This window comes from Bos indicus, chromosome 13, assembly GCF_029378745.1.
Source record: "Bos indicus isolate NIAB-ARS_2022 breed Sahiwal x Tharparkar chromosome 13, NIAB-ARS_B.indTharparkar_mat_pri_1.0, whole genome shotgun sequence".
In the NCBI taxonomy this organism is placed as follows: domain Eukaryota; kingdom Metazoa; phylum Chordata; class Mammalia; order Artiodactyla; family Bovidae; genus Bos; species Bos indicus.
In genome coordinates, this window is record NC_091772.1 from 39,418,712 (window position 1) to 39,440,059 (window position 21,348).

At 44.8% G+C, this 21,348-nt stretch overlaps 1 protein-coding gene across 8 annotated transcripts in view; it reads left to right on the forward strand.

Annotated features, from left to right (window-relative positions):
- Positions 1–21,348, forward strand: part of RIN2 (Ras and Rab interactor 2) — a 208,264-nt gene that overhangs the window by 13,510 nt on the left and 173,406 nt on the right. For 5 of the 8 annotated variants that reach the window (XM_070802118.1, XM_070802117.1, XM_070802115.1 and 2 more), the window contains exon 2: positions 19,330–19,439. The gene's annotated coding sequence lies outside the window, so the exon portion shown is untranslated. Of the gene's footprint in view, positions 1–19,329; positions 19,440–21,005; positions 21,126–21,348 lie in introns of those variants that run through there. The other 3 variants (XM_070802114.1, XM_070802116.1, XM_070802128.1) reach the window with 2 other exon arrangements.

Here is a 21,348-nt window from a genome sequence, read left to right on the forward strand (position 1 = left end):
AAAATGAAAAATCCCACGGACAGAGGAGCCTGGTAGGCTACAGTCCATGGGGTTGCAAAGAGTCGGACATGACTGAGTGACTTCACTTAGGCAAAATGAAAATGGGGGCCCCTGGTCAAAAATTATTAATTTCAAGAAGGTGTCAGCAGAGCATTAAACCAAGAGTGGGGCCTTCCTGAATGCAGGGTCGTGTGACTATGGAGCACGCCATGGGCTACAGGAGATATGAGCTTCCATTGACAAGGGCTTCAAGATCCCAACTGCCGGTCACACCAGCCAGGGTCACCGAACGCCTTCATCTCAATGCATGAGATGGTTGCTTCATGTATTGTCCCTGTGGGACACAGCAAGTGGTTTTATTTTCCCTCTTTTTTCAGATCATAGACCCAAGGCACAGAAAGGTTCAGTAACGTGTGTGGTCACACAGCACAAAAGTGGGGAAGCCAAAATACAAAGGTCTGTCAAATGCCAGGACCTATGCGCTTAGCAGCATCCTATCACATCTCCAGAGCATCTTTTAGTGAAAATACTGAGATATATTAGATTTCTGGGGGCTGCCGTGACTCCCTCTGAAGGTGCCAAGGACGGTACAGTCTGGATTCCTCTCCTGCCTTTGGGTGGCCTCGGGCAGTTCTCAGCCTGCAGACACAGGGCTCCAGTCTCCGCTCCCACCCTCCCACAGAGTCCTTTCTCCGGGTCTGCACATGGCCCTCTCTTTGCATGTGTGTGTTCACATTTCCCTTTTTTATAAGGACCCCAGTCATATTGGATTTGGGACCATCGGAGAAGGCGATGGCACCCCACTCCAGTACTCTCGCCTGGAAAATCCCATGGGCAGAGGAGCCTGGTAGGCTGCAGTCCATGGGGTCGCTAGGAGTCGGACACGACTGAGCGACTTCACTTTCACTTTTCACTTACATGCATTGGAGAAGGAAATGGCAACCCACTCCAGTGTTCTTGCCTGGAGAATCCCAGGGATGGGGGAGCCTGGTGGGCTGCTGTCTATGGGGTCGCACAGAGTCGGACATGACTGAAGTGACTTAGCAGCAGCAGCAAAGACCTCATCTTAACCTGATGAAATCTGCATGGACCCTATTTCTAAATAAAGGGCCCGTTCAGTGTGGTGTTGAGGATCAGGTCTCTCACTGATCTTTCTGCGGGGGTATCATTCAACCCATAGCAGGATGTAAAGTTGGAAACTGATCAAATGAGCAGGAAGTGTGACCAGCTCACATGGTCAGAAGTAGAGTCGGGTATTCTCAGTGGTGAGTGGTTACTCTGTGGTCAAAGTGCCCGATAGGAATCGGCTCTCTCCTGCCCTCCTGCCTCATTCTTAGGGTAGGGAGTTCTCAGCACCCTCCCAGCAGTGGATGGAAGCTGAGAATGGGAGGAGAAGTGTTAAAGAAATGACAGGCAGACTGCTGTCTTGACTGCTGGTTTGGAGATGTGCTGGCCATTAAACCACCGCCGTGGTTTCAGCGATTGCCATGGTGCTGGGTCCCTGGAGAGGCTGACCCTTAATGAACCACCCGCTTCTCATTCTGCTGACTCAGGATAGGTAGAGACCAAATGACTTGACTGGGGAAATGAGTAGTAAAACTTTCAGATCCCTAAATAGTGCAGTGATGCTGATCACAGCCTATTAAAAATATAAAAATTTAGCTTTGTACAAAACTCATGGACCTGCCCTTGCTTTCCCCCTGATCAACACCATGACCTTGGCAGTTCCTTTGTTGGAACCCTGGGGTTCTGTCCCGTGGAACCACTACTGTCTTGCCGGGGCAGGAGTTGGGGATCTCTGCAGATCTCTACTCTTCTTTTCCCCCAGAAGACTGGTGCAGGCAGAACTCAGGTTTCTGAACTCATCTTGCATCTGAACAGGCTCCAGCATCCCTTGCCCCTCCCTCCCTGCCCCCCTGAGCCAGGCACTGAAGAGAGCACTGAGCTGGGAGAGAGCCTTGGGATTGTTCAAGAAGATGGGTGAGAACACTCGCCGTGAGTGGAATCAACCCTGACTTGTGTTTCCAGAGGAAGTCAGACAGGAATGTGCTCTGGGCACATTGTATTTTTCTTGGAGCAACATGTGATAAAAGCGATATTTTTTCAAGTAGAGGAGTGGGGAAAAGATCAAGAAGCCCAAGATTGCAGAAGGTGGAGAGGAATATTTAGACGGAAAAAGCCATTACCCACCTCCCCCTCCGCCGCCCCCCCCCCACCCCCCCGCCCGGGTCTGCTGCCACCGTGGCGTGTAAAGGAATTGGAAGTGCCCGGAGAAAAGCATTCCTATCCTAGAAAAGAGGTTAGATGGGAGTGAAACCCTTGCATTCTTTCAAAGTGCTGTTGAGTCCCATGGCTCAGGCCCTGAAATGAACCGGTGTGGTACCCATTTTGTGTTTCTCTGAGTCTTCCTGGCCATCGCCCCAGTCCAGGTCATCTTCATATCTTGTGAGGGGGAGGATGTTATTGTTGCCCTCTATCTGCTGGTTCTGCATTTGTGGATTTAACCAATTGCGGATGGAAAACATTAAAAAAAAAAATTCCAGAAACTCCCCCAAAACAAAAACTTGAATTTGCTGTACCAGCAACTATTTGGGCTTCCCGGGTGGCGCCTGGGAAGAACCTGCCTGCCAGTGCTTACGCAGAAGACGTGAGAGGTTTGGGTTCAATCTCTGGGTGGGAAAGATCCCCTGGAGAAGGAAATGGCAGCCCACTCTGGTATTCTTGCCTGGGAAGTCCCATGGACAGAGGAGCCTGGCAGGCTACAGTCCATGGGATCGTAAAGAGCTGGACACAACTGAAGCGACTTAGCACACAGCAACTGTTTTGTAGCATTTGCCTTGTATTCACAACTGTTTCCCTTGTATTAGCCATCATAAGTAGCCTGGAGATGACTGAAAGTATATGGGACGGGGGACTTCCTTGGCAGTCCAGTGGTTGGGAATCTGCCTTCCAATGCAGGAGGTACAGGTTTGATGCCTGGTCAGGGAACTAAGATCCCAGAAGCCTCCATGCGCCGCATCAAAGTGCAGTAAAAAATAAAGTATATGAGAGGATGTACATAGGCTGAAAATGTTTCAGCTCAAGGGATGATGCTGGTTCATTTCTCTTAGCTGCTTGTCTTCCCGGCAGACAGAGCCCCTTGGGCAGTTGGGACTCAGGACTTTCACATGTGGCGCCCTCTAACACAGGGTTCAGGGTTTCCGAGTCTGATGGAGAAAGGCTGGAGACTTCTCCATTGAGACTGAAGAAACCACTTGATTTTGGCAGGAGCCTGTCGATAGAATCCTGAGGGCTGACCATCCTGGGAGTCCTGGTGAGAACTGACCTTTACTGAGTCTGCACAGTCCATGTGATGTCTTATCAGATCTGCTCCTGCCAGTCCTAAAGATGGGTAGTCTTCTTATACCTGTTTGACATGGGGAAGATGGAGGCTTGGACCGCACCAGTGACCTGACCTGCTCAAGGTCAACCTAATCAGGGCTGGACAGCATGGCCCCAGGTGCCATCCATGGACAGAGCCTGATTCTCAAGAGTCAGCAGGCTGAGGAACTTTCTGTCTCATGATGGAGGGTGTGGGTGGGTGTGGGACTCAGTGCCTCCAGGAGCCTGTGACCCCTGACCCACCCCCCCCCCCCACCATTGTCTGATCCTCCCCCTCCCCATGGCTGTAGAAAAATACCCAGGAAATCTGGTTGCACAATTTCCTCTGAAATAGAAATACACAAATATTTTTGTGATGTTTATTGTTCATTAAACAGTTTCCTAGGTATCCTCAAGCCTGCATCCTTTCTGTGCCCTAAAGGCTATCATTAATTTTTTTGCAGCGAGTTGATGAAATAGGAAAGGGAGTGAAGGGAGGCAGTCGTGGGCTGAGGGCCGAGGTGCACTGCTCCAGCCCCACCCAACCCTGCCTTTACACTGTCTTCTATTTTTATTTGTAAGGCTGGGTTGTTGCTGGACCGCCAAATTCTCATCTTTAATTAACAAAAAGAATTTCAGCTAACAAACTGGTTATAGCTTTTTCCTTCTCTTTTAGTTGTGAAATATAACAGAATTTTGGCTTCCCTTATAGCTCAGTTGGTAAAGAATCCGCCTTCAATTCAGGAGACCCCAGTTCGATTCCTGGGTTAGGAAGATCTGCTGGGGAAAGGATAGGCTACCCAATCCAGTATCCCTGGTGGCTCAGCTGGTAAAGATTCCACCTGCAATGTGGGAAACCTGGGTTCGATCCCTGGGCTGGGAAGATCCCCTGGAGAAGGGAAAGGCTACCCACTCCAGTATATATAACAGAATTTACCATCCTAACCATTTTAAGGGCACGGTTCAGCAGCATTAAGTACATTCAGATTTTTGTACAGCCATCACCACCATCCATCCACAGAACTCTCCACATCTTTCTAAACTGAAAAACCCAATACACCGTAACTCCAGCACCTGGCATTCACCATTCTACTTTCTGTCTCTGATTTTAACAACTCTAGGTACTGCGTATAAGTGGGATACTACAGCATTTGTTTTATCAGCCTACGTCATATTGCATGAATACCACTGTGTACTTACCACGTGAAATACTGGCTTATTTCACTTAGCATGATGTCCTCCAAGTTCAGCCATACTGTAGCATGTGTCAGAATTTCCTACTTTTTAAAGGCTGAATTTAGTCCATTGTATGTAATACCGTATTTTGTTTATCCGTTCATCTATCAGTGGACACTTGGGTTGCTTCTGCGTCTTGACTGTTGTAAATAATGCATCTATGAAAATGCATGTTCAAATATCTCTTTAAAAGAGATATTTGTCTTCAGGTTTTAGGGGTGTATACCCAGAAGTGGAGTTGCTAGATGATATGGTAATTCTGTTACCATAGATATTCTATTACCATAGATAATATGGTAATTCTATTACCATAGATACTCTATTACCGTAGATAATATGGTAATTCTATGGTAATTCTTTAATTTCTTGAGGAACTGCCATACTCTTTTCCATAGCAGCTGCACCATTTTGCATTCCCACCAAGAGTTCACAAGGGTTCCAGTTTTTCCACATCTTTGCTAACACTTGTTATTTTGTTTTTTTGTGGGGTTTTTGGGGGCAGGGGAGATAATAGTCATTCTAATAGATGACATAGTGTCTCTTCGTGGTTTTGATTTGCCTTTCTCTAATGGTTAGTTACATGGAGCATCTTTTTATTTGCTTGTTAGCCACTTGTACATCTTCTTTGGAGAAATATTTACTCAAGCCTTTTGCCATTTTTAACCCTAGTTGTTTGTTTTTGTTATTGAGTTGTAGAAGTTCTCTCTGTATTCTGGATATTAATGCTTTATCAGACACATGCTGTGTAAATATTTTCTCCCCTTCTGTGGGTTGCTTTTTCACTTAATTGCGTGTGTCCTTTTGGGCACACATGTTTCTAATTTTGATATAGTCCAATTTATCTCTTTTTTTTTCCTGTTGTCTGTGCTTTTGGTGTCATACCAAGAAATCACTGCCAGACTCAATATCTTGAAGTTTTTCTCCTATATTTTCTTCCAAGAGTTTCATAATTTTAGCTTTTACACTTCAGTCTTTGGCCTGTTTTAATTTTTGTATATGGTATCAGTTAAGGGGCCAACTGCATTCTTTGGCGTGTGGATATCCAGTTTTCCTAGCACTGAGTCTTTGTGCTAGGAAAGTCAAAGATCTTTGTTATAAGGCCTCTCCTCATTGAACCATCATGGCACCCACATTGAAAAGTATTTCACCATATACGCATGGGTTTATTTGGGTGCTTTCCGTCCTAATCTGTTGTCCTTCACATCTGTCTTTATGCCAGTACCACATTGCTTTCATTTCTGTAGCTTTATAGTAAGTTTTGGAATCAAGAAGTGTGAGTCTTCCAACTTTGTTCTTCTTTTTCAAGGTTGTTTTGGCTATTCAGGGTTTCTGGAGATTCTATATGAATTCTAGGATGAATTTTTCGATTTTTGCAAAAAATTGGCATTGGTATTTTCTTAGGGATTGCATTTCATCTGGTTAGTATTGCTGTCTTAACAATATGAAGTCTCCTAGTCCATAAACACTGGATGTCTTTCTCTTTATTTGCGTCTTAATTTCTTTCAGCAACATTTTCTAGTTTTTAGAGTATGTCTTTTGCCCCCTTGGCAACATTTAAATTTTTTCCTACATATTATATTCTTTTTAATGTGATTGTAAGTGGAATTATTTTCTTAATTTACTTTTTGTATTCATTTTAAAGGTATAGAAACACAACTGATTTTTGTGTGTTGACTTTGTTCACTGCAACTTTGCTGGATTCTTTCTTTGTTCTAATTGTTTGCAGAATATTCAGGATTATCTAATATACGATTATGTGATCTCTGAACAGAGATTACTCTTTTCTTTCCAGTGGATACCTTTTATTTTTTTTCCTTGGCTGGTTGCTTTGATTAGGGCTTCCAATACTGTGTTGAATAGAAGTGATGAAAATGGGCACCTTTAATTCTGATCTTAGAAACAAGAGGAGAGTGCTTTTTAATCCTCATTTCTCCATCATGAATGGCAGAGGGTTTGGGGTTTTTTTGTTTATTCATTCTGTTTGCATGCAGAGCCTATAAAAGGACTGAGGATGCCGGCAGAGGCTGTGGAAATCCTGTTGAAGCTGGTCAGGGAAGGACACTGATGACAAAGGGAGCTCTAACTGAGCTCTAACTGAGCTATACCTGCAGGAGTGGGGCTGACCCCCACACTGGTGGCCAGGTTCACACACCTGCTTCCCTTCGAAGCCCAGGGAACTCCTCCCCATTCCCACCTCTCCTGGCGCCTGCTGCCTTGGCTTGCTGCTCGCCTGTCTGCTGGGTCTCTGCCCCAGTGCAGAGCCAGGGTGCGGTAGCCCAGTGTCACCAAGGAAAAGGTGGTTTGAAACCTGAGCTCTGCTGTCTTCACACGTTTTTTTCTTCTGCACATGAAATTTTAAATCTTGCATTCCAGTTACCTTAAAATGACACTATAGGGATTAAAGAGGCTTTTATAAATTGTCGGCTAGATGGCACCCCACTCCAGTCTTCTTGCCTGGAAAAATCCCATGGACGGAGGAGCCTGGTAGGCTGCAGTCCATGGGGTCTCGAAGAGTTGAATATGACTGAGCGACTTCACTTTCACTTTTCACTTTCATGCATTGGAGAAGGAAATGGTAACCCACTCCAGTGTTCTTGCCTGGAGAATCCCAGGGATGGGGGAGACTAGTGGGCTGCTGTCTATGGGGTCGCACAGAGTCGGACACGACTGAAGTGACTTAGCAGCAGCAGCAGCAGATATGAAACTGCAGCATCTTGACTTAAGCAGGAACATTTGCCAATATTTTTCTCTAACTTTGCATTTGTGTCCAGCTGAAAATCAACCTTCTTTGTGATGGGGGATTTCCTATTCACATGAAATCTTTCATGGCTCTGGTGCAGTTGTCATTCCACATGGACTTAAGAATACTGTGAATAAACAAAGAAAATGCTCAGGGAGAGCAAAGCCTTGCTTTGTGACATCCCTAGGCTTTTACTTTTTTTTTTAAAGTCAGATTTCACCCTTAAAAACAGACAAAAACATAATTGAATATTGGGAGGCTTGGAATCTCTGATTACAAGTGACATGTGCTACAATCCAGTCTTACGGGGTATTATTTTCCTCCAAATCGAATGAAATTCCCAGAAAGGCAAATAATACTATACAAGCTATATTTTCAATGAAAAGAAAAAAATCATGTCTCTGAGATGTTGCTGAGTAGATTTTTATTTTGGGGGGAGGAAAAATGAAGTCTCCTTTGAGACTTTATTTCCTAAAGAGACAACTTTAGAAATGCAAGGGGTATTACTGCCCCGGGCATTTACAAATTTGTGGCTTATCTACATGAACGTGCTTGCCCGAGAGGTGTTGTAAAACAGGTGCAGTATTGGTATTCAGACAAGATGGTGAATTAAATTTTGTGAGCATTTATATAGACAAAGAACTTCAGATAACAAAAGACCCCCAAATTGTTGACTCATAGCACCTAACTTTCAGAAGAGGAAACTGAGTCCTAGAAAAGTTAACTTACGTGCCCAAGTTTTTACAACTCACACACTCCACATTTGATGCCCTGTGGGCCATTTCTTTAGATGTTTCTGGTGTGTGTGTGTGTGTGCGCACTCAGTTGCTCAATCATGTCTGATTCCTTGTGACTCCGTGGACTATAGCCCACCAGGCTCCTCTGTCTACAGAATTTCTCAGGTGAGAATACTGGAGTGGGTTGCCATTTCCTCCTCCCCAGGATCTTCTGGATCCAGGGTTTGAACTTGAGGCTCCTGCATCGGCAGGCAGATTCTTTACCACTGAGCCACCTGGGAAGCCCATTGCTGGGATGGATAACACTTATGTTTTATTTTAATCTCACATCATTGGTTGCTTTTTTCCTCCTCTTTCTGGAGAGAAAACAGTCTAATCTAGAAGGAAAGGCATTTCATGTTTTTGTTTTTATGAGATATGCAATTTTGTAAATTGTACTTTTAAGACTGACTTTTTTTTGGCCATTTGGTATTTTGTTTCGAAAGTTTGTTGCTTCTGGTCTGTTGGCTACTTTAATTTCAAACTGATCTTTTTCTAATTTTTTCAAAAATGCAGAAAACCAAACAGCATCATCTTGCTCCTTTTGCTCTTGAAATCACAGAGGACAATGTTACATTTAAAAAGCCTGAGAATAACAGTGATCCCAGAGGAGCTGGATTCAGGGAATGAAAAGAAATAGTTTTGCTCCTAGATGTCATTTTTTGTTTTTTCCAAGGGTGGTTATGATTAAAAAAAAAAGTCTGAGTTGAATAGAGTTTTTCTGATGAGAATTTTTGAAAAGGCTGTGATTAAAAGAAAAACAGGTCCCACCGTGCTGGAAACTTTATGGACATCACTCCATTCAGGGACCCTGAACAGTGTTGTGAGAGCAGTGCCTTGATTCCATTTTACAGGCAAGTAAACACAGGCTCTGAGAAGTTAAGTGAACTTGTCCCAAGTCACAGAGTTAGTAAGTGGGGTTTGAAACCGGGGGAGGACTTCCTGTGAGTAATGAGATAAACACCCAAGTCCAGCCAGGCGTCTCTGAGCCCATCCCTGTCAGGAGCACTGGGCAGAGACAGCAGAGAAAATCTGGAGCAAAGGACAGGACTCTAGGGAGTGTGGGGTGACCCAAACCAGACAACATCCCCCTAGACCTGTCCTGGGTGGAAATATTGGAATGCATGTGGGACCCAAGGCTTCAAAACAGAAGGAAGGGAACCCTGAAAGGTCATTGCCTCTTGTAGATAATGTGTAGCAAGTACAACGAATGGGGTAAAATTGGAGGAGTCCTGCAGAGATTTAAAAAAAAAGAAGAGTATTGTAATAGCAGAATCCCCCTCGCCCAGAAGCGCTCTCTGCAGTAAAGAACGTGCACTTCACCAAGTCAACAGCAGAGGGCGCATGGGACTCGAGAAACCTCGTTAGCCACCCGAGGCCCTTGTCTGTATCTGCTCACTGCTGGTCCAGGAAAGAAAATCCATTACAAAAAGAACAGAACGTGGCAGGCAATGCACGCGCAGAGCTGCAATCAGAAGAAAACAGTTTGGGAATCAAAACACTTCAGGGGATAAATGTTCACCCCTCTCTAAACACACCTGGTGGTGGTGGTTTAGTCGCCAAGTTGTATTCGACTCTTGCGACCCCTTAGACCGTAGCCTGCCAGGCTCCTCTGTCCACGGGCTTCTCCAGGCAAGAATACTGGAGTGGGTTGCCATTTCCTTCTCCATAAACACATCTACAAACCCCAAAACAGAAGATAATAGCAAACAGCCTTCCAACATTATTAAATATCCTGAGATAAGCATTTTCTTTTTATAAATTCTTGACTCAAGGCTGTCATACATATAGATTTGTCACATATATGTTTATATATGTCAACCTTGAATCGAAGATATTTTTAAAAATCAAAGCTAAAATGGACAAAACCCAGGAAGATGTGAAATGAGAGTTGGCTGAACCTAGAAGAAATAAACTTCAGCTTCCATGAATGGACTTGTGTTGGGATGTCCATGGGACCATCCCTTCCAGAGGGAGCAGAGTGACCGGTCACCTGGCTCCTACTTTGCTGTACTTTCTTTCCTAAACCACAGCCCAAGGCAAATATTCCTTGCCCACAGCTGTACTTACTGCCTCTTCCAAGGAGAAACAGTTTAAAAGGCTAGTCTTGGTGATGGTTTTTACTTTCCAAGTTCTCTATTTAAAAAGGACTCTAAGAATTACCCAAACACTTTCCTAGGGTGGCTCAAGTGGTATTTGTTAAGTAGATAAAACTTGCCAAGGAGAGTGTCATCTCCATTGATAATATGTCAGAATTTCAGAGATATAGAACTTCAGAGACGTTTCCAAATTGCTTTGAGCGACCACAAGTTTGGCTGTATTTTATAGTTCACAAAGTGCTTTCCAAGTGTTATATTCTTTAAAGTTGCATTTGCTGCTGTTGTTGTTCAGTTGCTCAGTTGTGTCCGACTCTTTGTGACCTCATGGACTGCAGCACGCCAGACTTCCCTGTCCTTCACCATCTCCAGGAGTTTACTAAAACTTATATCCATTGAGTCGGTAATGCCATCCAACCATCTCATCCTCTGTCATCCCCTTCTCTTCCTGCCTTCAATCTTTCCCAGCATAAGGGTCTTTTCTAATGAGTCAGCTCTTCGCATCAGGTGACCACAGTATTGGAGCTTAAATTAAAGTTGCATATGGGCTAAAAAAAAAAAAAAAACAAACCACAGATTTGATGCTTCCTTCCCCTCCTCTGTGTTACAAACAGCTTAGAAATGCTTTGTCTGATTTACCTAGAAAACAAGACTGTCCGTGGCTTCCTTAAATGAGACATCTGCTGTACAAGCTAACTCTAGGCTGGGGGACACTGTATTTCTCTAAAGACAGACACGCCACCATCACCACTGTGCCTGTTTTCTTTGTCCTCCCACCCCATTCAGGGGTGACCTCTACTCTCTTCCCTTTGCATCTGGCTAGGTTTGAGTCTGGAGAAGGCAATGGCACCCCACTCCAGTACTCTTGCCTGGAAAATCCCATGGATGGAGGAGCCTGGTAGGCTGCAGTCCACGGGGTCGCTGGGAGTCGGACACGACTGAGCGACTTCACTTTCACTTTTCACTTTCATGCATTGGAGAAGGAAATGGCAACCCACTCCAGTGTTCTTGCCTGGAGAATCCCAGGGACGGGGGAGCCTGGTGGGCTGCCATCTATGGGGTCGCACAGAGTCAGACATGACTGAATCGACTTAGCAGCAGCAGCAGCAGCAGGTTTGAGTCTCACTTGTAACCAGTAGAATGTGGCAGAAATAACACTGTATTACCTTAGGGGATGAGCCCTACCTGAATTCCAGACCCTCGGAAACCAGATAATAAAATGCTGGTTGTTTTCAGCCACTAAGTCTTGTGTGATTTGTTATGCAGTGATGGATATCCAGAATGAGTAGAATGTCAGAAGAAAGGAGAGGAGGAGTAACTAGCCTAATCCCTTGTATATGGGTGGGTGTGTGTCTGTTGCTCTGTCACATCTGACTCTGCGGTGCTATGGACTACAGCCCACCAGACTCCTCTGTCCATGGAATTTTGCAGGAGAGAATACTGGAGTGGGTTGTCATTCCCTTCTCCAGGGGATCTTCTCAACCCAGGGATCGAGTCCGTATATCTTACATCTCCTGCATTGGCAGGTGGGTTCTTTACTACTAGCGCCTTTTTCAGTAGTTTTGTTTTGGAAGATTTTTAAAGAGGACATTAATAGCCCAGAACATGTCTCTTTTAAGAAGAATTAGGTTGCTTTCTAAATGTACCTTGTAAACTAACCTTTCTACTGGAAACGAACTGAGTTATCCTCAGGTGGTTTTCTTCTTTGTAGTTTTAGATCTTTAATCTACTGCTTTTTGCAAAAGTAAGTAACACGAGAATTCTTGGGAGAATTGTTTACCTTGTCCTTGAATTCGATAACCCTTATAAATGCAGGAACTGAGAACATGGTACCAGTCTTAAGCTTTCTGATGAAGCCCAAGGTGGGGTGGCTCCTGCATTGGCTGCATGGTGAACAAATTGTCTAATATCCTGGGTCGCAATAGAGAGAAGTGACTTCAAAGAGAGGGTTGGGATGAATTTTATTCCTAATTGTGCAGTCCATCCCTTGCCCTCCAGAACCTCAGACCAAATCATCCAAAAGTGAAATAATCATAGACCCATGGAAACAGCCTAAAGGTCCATCAACAGACGAATGGATAAAGAAGATGTGGTGCATGTATATATGGAATATTCAGTTCAGTTCAGTCGCTCAGTCGTGTCCGACTCTTTGCAACCCCATGAATCGCAGCACGCCAGGCCTCCCTGTCCATCACCAACTCCCAGAGTTCACTCAAACTCACGTCCATTGAGTCGGTGATGCCATCCAGCCATCTCATCCTCTGTCGTCCCCTTCTCCTCCTGCCTCCAATCCCTCCCAGCATCAGAATCTTTTCCGATGAGTCAACTCTTCGCATGAGGTGGCCCAAGTATTGGAATTTCAGCTTTAGCATCATTCCTTCCAAAGAACACCCAGGACCGATCTCCTTTAGAATGGACTGGTTGGATCTCCTTGCAGTCCAAAGGCCTCAAGAGTTTTCTCCAACACCACAATTCAAAAGCATCAATTCTTTGGCACTCAGCCTTCTTCACAGTCCAACTCTCACATCCATACATGACCATTGGAAAAACCATAGCCTTGACTAGATGGCAAAAGGAGCAAAATTATTCCGTTTGCAGAGACGTGGATGGACCTAGAGACCGTCATATGGAGTGAAAGAGAGAGAAAAGTCAGAAAGAGAAAAGCAAATATATTACTGCATTTATGTAGAATCTGAAAAAATTAAATACAGACAATCTTGTTTACAAAGCAGAAACAGAGACATAGATATAGAGAACAAATATATGATACCAAGGGGTAAATGGGGAGGGGGGTATGGTAGGGTGAATTGGAAGAGCGATATTGATGTATTACATTAATATGTATAAAATAAATAACTAATGATAACTGAATAGCACAGGGAACTCAGTGCTCTGTGGTGACCTAAATGGTAGGGAAATCCCCAAAAGAGGGGATATATGTATACACAGAAATTATCACTACTTTGTGAACCCACTATACTGTGTTGGAGAAGACTCTTGAGAGTTCCTTGGACTGCAAGAAGAGCAAACCAGTCAGTCTGAAAGGAAATAAGTCCTGGATATTCATTGGAAGGACTGATGCTGAAGCTGAAACTCCAATACTTTGGCCACCTGGTGCGAAGAACTGACTCATTTGCAAAGACCCTGATGCTGGGGAAGATTGAAGGCAGGAGGAGACGGGGATGACAGAAGATGAGATTGTTGGATGGCATCACTGACTCAATGGACATGAGTTTGAGTAAACTCTGGGAGTTGGTGATGGATAGGGAGGCCTGGCATGCTGCAGTCCATGGGGTCACAAAGAGTTGGACGTGACTGAGTGACTGAACTGAACTGAACTGATACTCTAATAAAAAACTTATATTAAAAAAAAAAAATCCAACACCCACTCACACCGGCAATTCCTCTCGTCTTAGTAAGGCCAGTGGTCAGGATGCCTGCTTCCCACACAGGAAACTTGACCCCTGGCTTTGTTGATCACAAGGGCGGCTGTGACTACTCTTCCTTTACTCTCTATCTGTGTGTAGAGATATACACAGATTTGTATATCTGTGGGTTTGCGGGGAGGGGACTTTCTGTCCTGAAACAGAAATACACATTTACTCCTCTTAATTTTTCAACTAGCGCTGGACTTTTCAACTTAGACTCAGCTTATCGAAAGATGTACTAATCCTCTACCCGCCCACACCAGCTGCTTTTCAAGGCTTCATTGTCCTCTCTGGGGGCCTGTTTAGAGCTTCCTCTTATACAGCAGCAGTCTTCCATAACAGCTCTCGTGTCAGGTACCACCTTGCCTAGTTCAAGGTCGTAGTCCATAGTTCAGGCCTTCATTATTTGCCTTAAGAGGCCCTTCCACCTCCAGCAGCCCACCCTGCAACAGGTTTCAGTAGCTCTGCTGTGTTTACATTGTACAGTGGAAGCCCCCTCCCCTTGGTCCGGGCCCTTTCCTGGGCTGCCTATCTGCTTCCTTCCCCAGTCCTCCCAGGGCCAACGACGATCCTAATCCTTTGACCTTGGCACATCTGCTTTTGACCAAGTGGTTTTCTCTAAAATGCCTCTCTTCCTGCCCCCTGATTGAAACTACCCTCATCTTCTGCATCCCTTTGAGATCCCCACATTTCAAAACAGGACCCTGTTTGTGTCCCTGCAGTGTCCAGCTGAGACCCTGAGCAAAATCCAGCAAATGTTCATTAAAATGAATAAACAAATGTTCTTACTGGCCCCTTTCCTTAACTGGCAGGACAGAAATAGAAATGCTTAGAGAATTATCATGGATATATATGCATTCCTAGACCTGCTGGTCATTTCTGAAGATGAGAGAATGTTTCCAAAACAATGAACCTATTTGAGAAGATTATTCAAAACAATCTTGTTGATCTTATTTAATTTAATCTTACATATTTAAGCAAAGATCAAAGAATCTAATTTAGTGAGTTAGTACAGTGGGAAGGTTTAGATCATCAAAGGGCAACAGGATTCTTGGCTCATCCTTTGCAAGAATACATATTAGAATAAAATGATCCACAGAAGAGAAGGTGTGCCCTGTCTTTGGATGTTTTTCCACGGAAGTGAGAAAAATTTCATGAAGTCATGGCAAGCTGGCTTCTGAGGGAAAAACTGAGATCATTGCATAAGGAAAGTTAAGCAGTAAGTCTGTTTTAAAGCAATTGGAAACATCTAAAATTTCTCCATTACACAAAAGTCTTTGGAAAGGGAATAGAAAATAACAAATTTGAATCCTTATTTTTCATAGATATTGTAACTTCTAGGGGATCTTCATTCTGACTTTTTTGGGGGGTGCCCATTTCTGACAACAAAGTAGCTAAAGGATGAGAGTCTTCTAAACTTACCAGAAATGTTCTTGCTTTGGAAATACCCGTAATTACTCTCCTAATTCCTTGCATTTTTTTCCTTCCCTCCCCCATCAGTTTCTTCTCAGGCAATTTTCTGTGGTCAGGGAAGTAGGGGACAGGATGCCTTCTGGGGACAAGGTTAAGGATAGGGTAAAACTGACAGTGTGAGCTGAAAGAGAGAAACTGCGAAGGTATTTAGAGGTGGTCCTGCCGGAGGGAACCACAGACACTCAGCTGCTCTCTTTGGCCCCCAGTTTCTTTCTAATTTTTAGTGATTTGAGGTACTTCAGGTTGTGATTCTTATTTATTTTTGGCTGTGCCGGGTCCTCACGGATGCACATGGGCTCTCTCTAGTTGCAGCAAGCAAGGGCTACTCTCTAACTGCAGTGCGCAGGCTTCTCATCACAGCGGCTTCCCTTGCTGCAGAGCACAGGCTCTAGGTCGCTCCGGCTCAGTAGTCAAGGTGTGTGAGCTTAGTTGTTCTGCTGCCCATGGGATCGTCTCTGACCAGGGATCGAACCCACATGTCCCTTGCATTGGCAGGTGGATTCTTAACCACTGGACCACCAGGGAAGCCCTGCCCCTAATTTTATTCTGTTTGTCAGCAGTGGGCGTCCACATCAATTTCCCTTATTCCCCTTTCACCAGCAAAAGTCTATAATTTGTAAAAGGTTGTGAGAGGAAGACATTCAAGTATAATATATAATACTCTGTATATTAGTCAAACAGTCACAGAGGCCCCAAAGTGCCATTTTCTGTGAAGACTCAAGCAAGAGCAGAGTTCATCCTGGTCTTCAGAGAAAACTGTGTGGATCAGACAAAATTGAGATTGTAATAGTACAACGTAGTAATTCATGCTGTGGAAATGTATGTAAACTAAGATGTATTAACCAAGTGCAGCGAGGCTTCAAAGGAGTGAGACAGCGTGATACCCGGGACCCCAGAGCAGACGTGGGGAGGGGGTGAGGACCGCCAAGGGGGTTAAAGGTGGGGACAGTGATGACAAGTCTGGGTTTTGCCATGAGCAGCTCATGGTGCTAAAGTGAAAGTGAAAGTTGATCAGTCATATCCGACTCTTTGCAACCCCATGGATTTTACAGTCCGTGGAATTCTCCAGGCCAAAATTCTGGAGTGGGTAGCCTTTCCCTTCTCCAGAGGATCTTCCCAGCCCAGGGATTGAACCTAGGTCTCCCGCTTTGCAGGCAGATTCTTTACCAGCTGAGCCACAGGGAAACCCAAGAATACTAGAGTGGGTAGCCTATCCCTTCTCCAGCGGATCTTCCTGACCCAGGAATCTAACCAGGATCTCCTGCATTGCAGGTGGATTCTTTACTAGCTGAGCTATGAGGGAAGCCCAATCCGACAAAACCAGGTCATTTCACTTTGTCCTGCTGTAAATTGAGAATCTGTTGCTAGTCTCTTCATGCAGCTGCTGGGATGGCTTAAGAGCATCAGGGGGATAGTACATGCTGTAGTGCCTGGAGTGTCATCAATTCTTCATACATGCCAGCCGTGACCTGCTCTGTTTTGAGATAGAGCTTAAGAGAAAGCTTGGATTGTAGCAGGAACTGGCATCAAAGAACAAGGGGTTTTAGGCTAAGCATCCTCCATGTGTGTGTCTTTGTGTGTTTCTCTGTGTGTGTGTGTGTCTTTGTGTATGTGTGTATTCAAAAGACACCAAGTACACCAACTGTATTCTGGTGTGCCAGGAGCCAGGAAGGCCTTGAGGGCTATTCCATAGGGAAATGCTGTCCAATAGAAATGTAGTGGGAGCCACATGTCATTCTAAATTTTCTAGTGGTTATATTAAAAAAAATGTTAAACAGGTTAAATGAATTTAAATAATGTATTTTATTTAATTAATTCAGTGTATCAAATATTTCAACATGAGGTCTGTGTAAAAAATTGTTAATGAGGTAATTTACTTTTTTGTACTAAGTCTTCAAAACTTGGTGTCTATTTTCTATACATCTCAACTCGGACTCTGCACGGCTCGGGTGACCCATAGCCACGCAGGGCTGGAGGCTGCTCTACTGGATGGCCCAGCTATCAGGGGTCTTCCTCTGATGGCTGTGGCACAGTTTGCTTTGTAGCATCCTCTCTAGCCTTTCCTCTAGAGAGAGAGAGATGGCAACACCTTTTCCTAAGACAATTAAAGAAAAGGAGAGGAAGAAAGGAAAGAAAAAGAGAGGGAGAAAAAATATGCCAGTGACCCTGAGGTGTTCACAACAAAAGCTCTTTGGGCAGAAAAATTTGGAAGATACGAGCTGGAACATACTTAAAACTGTTCCAGGTCGTATTTAGAGAGACCCTAGAAATCTTGCAACAAAGTAACCTGTTTTACTCTGTGTAACTCCTCATTTCCCAATTTACTAGGATTATGGAACAATGTTTTCTTTTGACACTTAACTACTGTTGGCACAATCCATTGGCAGCCTGTTCTTTTCAACCTTTTTTTTTTTAAGATTCAAGTAACATACTCTTTTTTTTTTTTTTTTTTATTGAAGTGTAGGTGATTTACAATGTTGTGTTAGTTTCAGGTATACAGCAAAGTGATTCAGTTATACATATTCCTTTTCAGATTCTTTTCTAGTATAGGTTATTACAAGGTATTGAATAGAATACCCTCTGCTGTGCAATAGGTTCTTGTGGTTTATCTATTTTTATATGTAGTAGTGGGTACCTGCTAATCCCAAATTCCTAATTTATCCCTTTCGCCTCCTTTCCCCTTTAGTAACTATTAGTTTGTCCTCTATATTTGTGAATCTGTTTCTCTTTTGTGAGTAAGTTCACTTATATTATGTTTTTAGACTTCACATACAAGTGGGATCAGATGGCGGCTCTCTGTCTGACTTACTTCACTTAGTATGATAATCTCTAGGTCCGTCCATGCTGCTGCAGGTTTTTCATTCTTTTTTTGTGGCTGAATAATATTCCATTGTATGTACCACATCCTTGACTTCCCTGGTAGCTCAAATGGTAAAGGATCTGCCTGAAATGCAGGAGACCAGGCTTTGATCTCTGGGTCGGGAAGATCCCCTGGAGAAGGCAATGGCGACCCACTCCAGTATTCCTGCCTGGAAAATTCCATGGACAGAGGAGCCTGGAGGGCTACAGTCCACATCTTCTTTATCCATTTGTTTGTCTGGATATTTAGGTTGCTAAAGGAAACTTGAGCCTTAATTTAGTGTTTGTGTTTTGTTTTCTGTTTGTTTGTAAGCAAGATGACTGCATTCATGGACTTATGTAATTCTGTAAAGGCTAGGGTGTTGACAGGACAGAAAAGATACGGGGTCATTTGAGAATTTCATATTGCACTTAGTTTCATCTCCAAATCCTACACTTGCAGATTGCAGGACTCTTTAAATTGTTGCAACAGATGTAATGCAAGGGGTAAAGGAACAAATTGTCACTTGATTGATGGAGAAGACAGAATCCTTGTTTATAGTTACTTTTATTTTTTACCACAGAAGACTATTTGGAATTTTAGAAATCTGAGCATCAGCATAGGGATATAAACAGCATTCTGGTAAGGCAAGTCCCCTGTTCATAACCTGACCAGGAGGTCGGAAAAGGGATCAAAACAGGAAGGAAAGGCCCTTAGCCGTACAGTCTGCCCTCCATCCTGTAAGCCTGCCCTCTGCGTCCTTGGATTCAGTTTTGCAAAATTTGGGTCTACAGTAGTTGAATCTGTGGACACAGAACCACCAATATGGGGCCACTTTCATTCACCTACTACTGCACCCTTTTAATAAGGGACTTAGGCATGGTGAGTTTTGGTATCTGCAGCTCCTGGATCCACCCTGCACCCCCCCCCCCCCCCCCCCGGACACCGAGGATGACTGTGCCTTAGCTTTCAGCAACCCCTCCCAGCCAAGTGATGGGCAAGTCCCTGGGTGGTTTTTGTGGCATTTAAAAAAATTTTTATGTTTGTTTTTGGCTCCACTAGGTCTTCGTTGCTGTTCGGGCTTTTTTCTGGTTTTCATTTGGAAGCTTCTCATTGCCATGACTTCTCTTGTTGCTGAGCTAGGGCTCCAGAGCTCATGGGCTTCAGTTAATTGCAGCTCCCGGGCTCCAGAGCACAGGCTCAATAGTTGCGGCTCATGGCCTTATTTGCGCAGCAGCACATGGGACCTTCCCAGACCAGGAATTGAACCCGTGTCTTCTGCATTGGCAGGCGGATTCTTTACCAAAGAGCCACCAGGGAAGCCCTGTGGCATTTAAAAAATGCATACAAGACACTAAACGGCCAACTCCGTGTATTGCAGATGAAGAAAGGACCTGCGGACTTCTGACCTTCCACTGGGGAAGATACCCGTTAAGCCCTTTCAGGATGGTGAGCAGGTGGAGTCTGGACTGAGAGATGCTGGCGTGAAGGGTAAGTGACAACTAAAGCCTCATGCCCTGAGGCCCTGGATCCTCTTTTCCAAATTCTTCTGTGCGTGGGGACCTGTGTGCTCTATTGTGGTGTGCTGCTATGGATGGTACCTCTCTCCGAAAGGGTCAGGGAGGATGCTTACCTATTTTCAGGTACCTAAGGGATCCTGTCATGATGCAGTAAGCAGCGGGGCCAAACCAAGGTCAGGACAGCTCACTGTAAGTGCTCAGAGTAACAGAGCTCCGACTGTGTGGCAGACTCGGCCCTTCAATGGGTTAACTCATTTCATTCTCGTCTCAGAAATGAGAACACCGAAGCTGGCTGGTTACCGAGAGTAGATGGTCCTGATGGTGGCCCCGTCCCAACCTAAAAGCCTTTTTCCTCTTTCAGGTACATTCCCCACTTGCCTCTCTTCCCATCCCCACTTTTCATCTTTTTTTTTTTTTCATGCAATCATAGATCTCTGTACAAAAGGGATTGAACGTCAGAGGGACATCTGTGTAGGTCACTGTGGGGGATCACAGTTTCCCTGGGTCCCCTCAATTTGGGAAGTCTGCTTTCTCCTTTCTGGAATCTGGGTGGGGACTCGGTGACCACCTTCACAGAGAAGGCAGCAGAGGCGACGCTGAGTTACTCTGAAGCTGAGAGCAGCAAAACCAACGTGGCTCCCAGCTGGCTCTCAGGCTCGGGGCAGACTTGCCGATGAGACCAGCCGCCACGCTGCGAGGCGGCTGAGGCCCCGTGTGCATGCGTGCGTGTGTGTGTGTGTGTGTGTGTGTGTGTGCGTGCGCCAGGCCCCACTGATATGTGAGGGAGACTTCAGGTGGCTCCAGCCTCCAGTCTTGAGCTGCCGGGTGGAACTGGGACAAAGTGACTCACCCAAGGCCAGATGACAAGCTGGGATGTGAACCCCCAGGGCTCTCTGATGCCAGGCTTGTGAGATGAACTCTGACCCCAGTGCCCATTCCTTCTGGACCAGGAACTGCCCTTCAAACACAGCTCTGCTCAGAGAAGGCAGACCGTTTGAAGCAGGCAGACCAGCAAACACAGCTTTGGAGAACTAGATTTACGTGCGTATAGTTTGCTGTGACTCTGTTTTCTTAATCTGAATCCTAGCTAAACTCGTTGCTCATGCTCAATTGCTGAGTCATGTCTGACTCTTTGAAACACCATGGACTGTAGCCCACCAGGCTCCTCTGTCCATGGCATTTTCCAGGCAAGAATACGGGAGTGGGTTGCCATCTCCTCCTTTGGGGGATCTTCCCCACCCAGGGATCAAACCTGTGTCTCTTTCATCTCCTGCACTGGCAAGCAGATTCTTTACCACTGCAGCACCTGGGAAGCCCTTAGCTGGGCCCTGGGGTCCTGCCTTACAGTCCTCTCATGAGGCTGCCTGCTTCCCCCACCACCACCCCACCAAGAGCTTAGATTCATGGTCTCTGCTCATGTTACATGAGATTCATAACATGTGGAGTGATGTTCATGTTTCTGGATTGCCCATGTTTGACTTCAGGCTCCGTGAGGCAAGAGCCTGATCGGTGTCTCCTGTTCTTTTTTTTTTTTTAGCACAAGCTGTAATCTGTAGCAGACAGTGGATAAATGTGAGCTAAATCAACAGCAAAAAGCAGGAAGTATGAATTTTCTTGAGAAGGAAGAGGGTTAACATAAGGAAGTGCAAAATTCCAGGTATAAGCACTAAAGTCTTATCATGGGGCTAAGGGGTTGTCTTTTGAGGTCAAGGTTTCTTTGTCACTTCCTTTGTTTTTCCTGTGAGATGAAACATCTTTGGGTCTCACTTTTATAAATAAACGGCTTCCACAAGATGCAACAGTAAGCTAAACAATAACAGGAACCAGCGGGGCTCTGCGTTGCTTTTCTCTGTGGGTTATTCAACTGGAAAGTATTTTCA